Below are 5,970 nucleotides of genomic sequence, written 5' to 3'. Positions count from 1 at the left end.
ACATTTAGGCATCCACAGCCCTCCCATGGCTACTAATGTTTCAGTGTTCGCCTCCTGTCTTTGACCATGACCTGAAGTATAAAATACGTTTACTATCCCTCCCACGCCATAGCTAACAAATAAGTATATAAAAAAAATATATATAAAGTTACTGCAAACACAAATTACACTCAACAGCATTGTTGAAAGTGGAGGACTATACGATTGTTTTAATCAAAGGAAACTTAAGACAATGCCAAAATATCGGACACTAGACTTACATTCCGTCTCCACAACTCCGTTTTCTGTGTCTTCATGGATTGTGTGGGAAGCAGTGTGTGTCCTCGTGCCTGTGTCATTGTACCTCTGACCAGGCCGCTTCGCTGACTGAATCCAAGGTAAGTCCCGAGCTGTAGTTTGATGAGGACTTTCAGTAGAAGTGTTCAATATGTATTGGTGACCAGGTGTTTTGTGTGGACGTTAAATGACCTCCAGGGTGCTCCTTCCTGGTTCCTGCCGCCACAGTTTAGATCTCACCTTACCCAAATGAGAAGAATTTTAACAATTTTACATTCTTATTCCACAATGCATGGGAGTCAATGACTGTATATATTTAAGTGGTAACGCCCAAGAAGCTGCAGAGACGGAAACACAATAATTAGAATGATGTAGTTCGGTAGTTGGCGGGGGTTGCCTGCTTCGCTCAGGCTCTCGGTCCCCGCAACAGTAGTTCGGTAGTTGGCGGGGGTTGCCTGCTTCGCTCAGGCTCTCGGTCCCCGCAACAAAAATAACTGCTTGTCGTGTAGATTATTGTAGCGACTGCTGTATTCCGCATATGATCAAGAGTAACCATATTACTGTTTTATACTCCATGTTTTCATAAGTTAGTAATAACATTGCTATAGGAATGAGTGCAATGCCAGCCGCTTTGTCCCGGCATATGAGCACGTCGTAGCCGCTTCACTGAGCAAACCTTCCGAAGCGTCTACACCCTCGTGAGTCGCAGGTGTCTTGTCTCGTCTCCGCTTTATAGATGAGAAACGAAGCTCAATAGCGAAGTTTCACGTACATAATTAGGAAAAAATCTGCAAAGCTATGAAATTGGCGTGTTTTCTGCGGCATGTTTCTCGTAGCTTGGTCAGCTTTCCACCGAGTTAACATTAGTCAGATTTGTAAGGATGGGAGATAAAAATCTGACTAGCGGCCGTAGCGATGATTTAGCGCAAGCAGTTGTGGCGTCGCAGCGACAGCATATCAGTGAAGGCGCTACCCTCGTATTAAAAGTCTTGAAATATTTAGTTTTACGTACATGTACTCCAGAAAGTCTAGCTCTCTATACCAGCAAGCTTATTATTTTTATTTATATCTGTATACTTTTAATGAATTATCCTGTTCGATTCATGTCTGCAAGCCTTATTTTGCACACACATGAGTATGTTAGTTATCTCTACCTGTTTAGGTAATGTCTGTCTAGTGCTATATTATCTAAGTAAATTTTCTTTACCTATAAGTCTAATTTCTCTCTCTCTCTCTCTCTCTCTCTCTCTCTCTCTCTCTCTCTCTCTCTCTCTCTCTCTCTCTCTCTCTCTCTCTCTCTCTCTCTCACACACACACACACACACACACACACACACACTCACACAAAGAGGAATAAGAAACTGACACGGTATATAAACAAAAAGAGAGAAAAAGAGAGAAACACAGAACTCTTTATATCAAAACTATAAATGTATTACCTAGTGGGCCGTAATTTCCCCGGGGAATCCACCTGCCACACTTTGTCATAACATAAATTAAAATAAGGTAACTCATCACAGCCCGCGATACATTCCTCCCTGGATATCACGAGCTGCTGGTGGTGGTGGTGGTGGTGGTGGTGGTGGTGGAACTTTTAGGTAAGAATGAAGTAGGAAGTAGGTGAACGTTGCATGCATGAATTGTTATTTGGATTTAATCTTTTATATCTTCTTTTTCTTTTCTTTCTACTCATGGTTCTTCCTTCATTTACCTATATATATTTATTCAGTTCAGTATTCTTATTATTTTCATTATACTAGTTGAGTCTTTCTCTCCATGAGACTGTGCTACTCTCTTTTCCATAAATTATTTATTTATTTACAGTCCAGTAGATATTTTTCCCCTGTATTCAATTCGGTGTTCAAATGGTAACATGACTTTTCTTCTATTGATTCGTCACGAGAGACGGATTTTAAAGAAGATTGACTTTTTAATCTTTGCTTTATAATAAAAAAAGGAAACAGAATGTTAATAGAGTTTTTGTATGTATGATATTAAAGAACACTCTATTCATCCCTTCAGTACTAGCAACACCCAGGCTTTTACTCTCCCACGCTGTACCAGTAACGGTGTGGATGATTAATGTGTTCTCACTATTTTCATTCGCACCCACAAGGTACATGAATCCTTTTGATTTTTTGTTAGAGCTCTACAGTAATAAAAGAAGGAAAGAGAGATAAATACAGATAGACAGAAATAGAGAATGAAAAGACCGACATCACACATCAGTATATAACACAAGCATAAAACGGACTATTTGCTTTTCTATATTTCAGCTCATGGGATTCGAACGAGAACGATGAGATAAAAGAGAAGTTCTCCATTCCGCGCAGTGCTCAAGTTACCTTTGTACAGATGACAGGACGCGACGCTCCATCTGGGAAAGTCACGGTAGCTTAATGAAGTGGTGAGAGCCGCCCAAGACAGCCTGGCGGGCACAGACGAGTTGCGCGTGGGAGTCTGTCAGCAGTACAGTAGTAGTCAGGAGTCCAGTGACCTTTTGTAATCATTTCCTCTGTGTTTTGTGTTATTCTCTGTCTCAAGTTCTCTGATCCGCTGACAATCCTTACAAAAACTGCTTATTGATGGATACCAAAGAACTTCAGATTGAAGGAAAAGGCAAAACGCAGTAGAAGGGAAGACAAAAAGTTTACCCTGCTTCTGATCACGAGCGTACCAGACCCACTCCCCTCCCAGACCAGCCAGACAAGGGATCTCAATTCGCAATGTGATGGAAAAAGCCCGCTGGAGAGGTTTTGCTTGTTGGGTGGACGCTCCGAACAACAGACCTAACGCTGCCCTCCAGTACTGTGTCTGTCTGGCTGCTACCACTGCCACCCGCACCCTGCTACCGAGTGAGTACGATGCCATTATTATGTTTTATGTTTATTTTTGTGTCTGCCATTATTTTTTTCCGCGCGACTCCGTCCATCGCACCGTATACACACATGTGGTTTTGTACGAATGAGACGTGAACCAGTAAAAGAAAGAAATAGTAATGATAATAGTAAGCAGAAAACTCGCAATCAACCGGGGACAGATTATGCCATGAATTAAGGAAACCGTGACAAAGTAATATTCCTTTCGTGTTGAAAATAGTAAACTCTGAGTGTTCATCCCATCGACTTTAATTTCATCAACGCACTGCGTTTTTTTTTATTTTATAATCCCAGAGGGAAGTAGATTTGAGTACATGGTGGTGAAAAAAGGGCTAAAAGATATCTTATTGTTTGTTCCTCATTTGTGTTCCTTTCATTTTCATTGTGAAGACCATCGCTAGACTGTAGTTACAAAATTCAGTAAGAAACAGTAACTGAAGGAGAAGTAGTCGAAGGAGCAGAAGTGTCCACGTACTTGTATAAACATGGACGCGGGAGGAAAGAAGTATGAGTAGTAGTAGCAGTAGCAGTAGCAGTAGCAGCATAAGAGGGACCTCCCCAGAGTGTGACCACCTCACCGCCCTGTCCTCCCCCGCACAGCAATAAACGGCCGGCGTCTCGGATAAATCATGTGGGGAGATTTCAGGGGTTGTCGTGTATTGTGTGAGGCCTCAGGTGGCTGGCGGCGGGGGCGGGGATGGGCCCGGGAAGGGGAGGGGCGGGTTAAGGACAGTCATAAACAACAAGTACAACAGCGCATATACACGTCCTTAGCAGCGCCTCTTTTTCTTGGGTGATGCGTCAAGATTCTCTCTCTCTCTCTCTTTCTCTCTCTCTCTCTCTCTCTCTCTCTCTCTCTCTCTCTCTCTCTCTCTCTCTCTCTCTCTCTCTCTCTCTCTCTCAGGCGACATGTTAAAAAATGGTTACAGACTTTCCTTAAGACTCCTCTAATGTGTGCGTCTCCCCTCTACCGTTCCCTCGCGCCCTAGGGAACACATACACTCCGTGGCGATAAACCAATTACCTTGATAATGAGGGGAGGTGATGATGAACCCGCTGCGAGGGACATTAAAATCGAGCAGCGTAGTTATGTATATATATCAGCTGAAAAATAAGTGAAATAAAAATCAGTTCGGTGCTGTGAGTCTGCACGTCAATTTGCAATCACGGGAGTTTAATCAGGTCTGCATCAGGCTTCCCGGCGCGTGGTGTGTAATGGCTGCTGACATGGAACCGGGGGAAGGGGAAATCCCTGTAGGAGGGGGATGACTATAACATCATGAGGACTGTGACTGACTGACCGGCTGACGCAGGGGGCTTGTATTATTGACGAATGGGGTTGCATAATTGTGTTTCTTTGACTATTACGCTGAGTTAAAATGTAATGGGCTGGTAATTATTATGGCGTGACCAAGATGTTGCATGAATTTGGTACTTAGAGCCCATTAGAAACGCATAAACATTTTCAGATTTTAATTAATTACTACTATTTACAATTTTGCGAGTCACCATATTTTTTTTTTTCTTTTTTTACTCGCATCCATGTTAAATTCGTTCAAAGTTAATAGGTGTCAGTTTCTGGGTCACCACAATTAAAGGATCTCCTGACTGATGGAGAGTCTCGTACTACTGACGAAGGAGGTTGCATAATTGCCTTACTTTTGTGTTTCTTTTGACTTAAATCTCGTTAAAAAAAAGTTACTATAGGATAGGAATAGTTATTACATGAGAACTGACTGGGAGGGAACACACTGATCCTGACGAAGGTTCGATAAATGTCTATTCGTCCTACTTCTTCGAATTTTGTGTTGTGTTAAAAGAAAATAGACGGGGAATAGCTATCGCATGAGGACTGGCTCGATGAGATTTTGTGCTCCTGAGGGAGATGCTATAAAAGTGACTCCCTGTTCTGCTCTTTAAACGTGTACCCTCTGTAACAAAACAAAGATCTTGTTGCATTTTTTTTCGTTTTGCATTGATTGATTGATCATTCGTGTTTTGTTTTTATTTATTTATTTTTGTTTTTTTCTTGTTGATGGAAGTGTGCTACTTTATGTGCTGCTCTTCTCCTTTCCTCCTGTAGTATCCTGGAAGGCAGGGCGCTTCTAAATTTTTGCGTAATTTATAATGCTGTCATCGTACAATATTCTAACGAACGTAATAAATGTCTATTAAGTTCCTTCCATGTTCACGTTCTGTTAATAAAAAAAGAGTAACTACCAATACATATCGTCAAACTTATTTACTTAATCTTCTAGAATGTTACATAATTGAGCAGTATGCAGCGGCACACCATTCAACAAAAACCCAAACTACTATGCTGCCTTTTTGTTTTTCAACGCAGTATTTTTCAGTTCTTTTCATTCCCCTTTGTGCTCTGATGGTAGTTACAAGAAACCTGTGATATCCAGTACCTGTAAAAAAGAAATAAAAAAGTGACAGCGGTAAAAAAAATACGCGCCGGGTGACAAAAGTTCCAGGTAGATTGAAAGAAAAATGTAACTGTAAATAGGAAGAGTGCGCGTCCGTCGGAGTAAAATAGGTAAAAGAAAAAAAAAGTGGTAGGTGTTCCCGTGAGAGAGAGAGAGAGAGAGAGAGAGAGAGGAGAGAGAGAGAGAGAGAGAGAGAGAGAGAGCTCTGTACGTAATACTCTTGCTTCAATGCTGCATCTGAGTAGGTGTAGCAAGCGTCCTGCATAAGTAACCAAAGAGCCACTTCAAAGAACGACGAGTATCAGACAGAGCAGCCCGCCACGCAGCCTCGGCCTCGCCCTTCACACCTCACTTCCCACATACTCATCACTTCCTCAACTGCC

The 5,970-nt window shown here is 42.0% G+C and overlaps 1 long non-coding RNA gene across 2 annotated transcripts in view; it reads left to right on the top strand.

The window, feature by feature from the left end:
• The first annotated feature begins 225 nt into the window (after positions 1-225).
• Positions 226-5,970, top strand: part of LOC135104697 (uncharacterized) — a 98,448-nt gene continuing 92,703 nt past the window's right edge. For both annotated transcript variants that reach the window (XR_010270491.1, XR_010270492.1), the window contains exons 1-2: positions 226-377; positions 2,553-3,131. This is a non-coding gene — a long non-coding RNA (uncharacterized LOC135104697). The remainder of the gene's footprint in view (positions 378-2,552; positions 3,132-5,970) is intronic.

This window comes from Scylla paramamosain, chromosome 11 (assembly GCF_035594125.1).
Source record: "Scylla paramamosain isolate STU-SP2022 chromosome 11, ASM3559412v1, whole genome shotgun sequence".
Lineage (NCBI taxonomy): Eukaryota > Metazoa > Arthropoda > Malacostraca > Decapoda > Portunidae > Scylla > Scylla paramamosain.
This window is presented reverse-complemented; position numbering and strand designations above follow the sequence as displayed.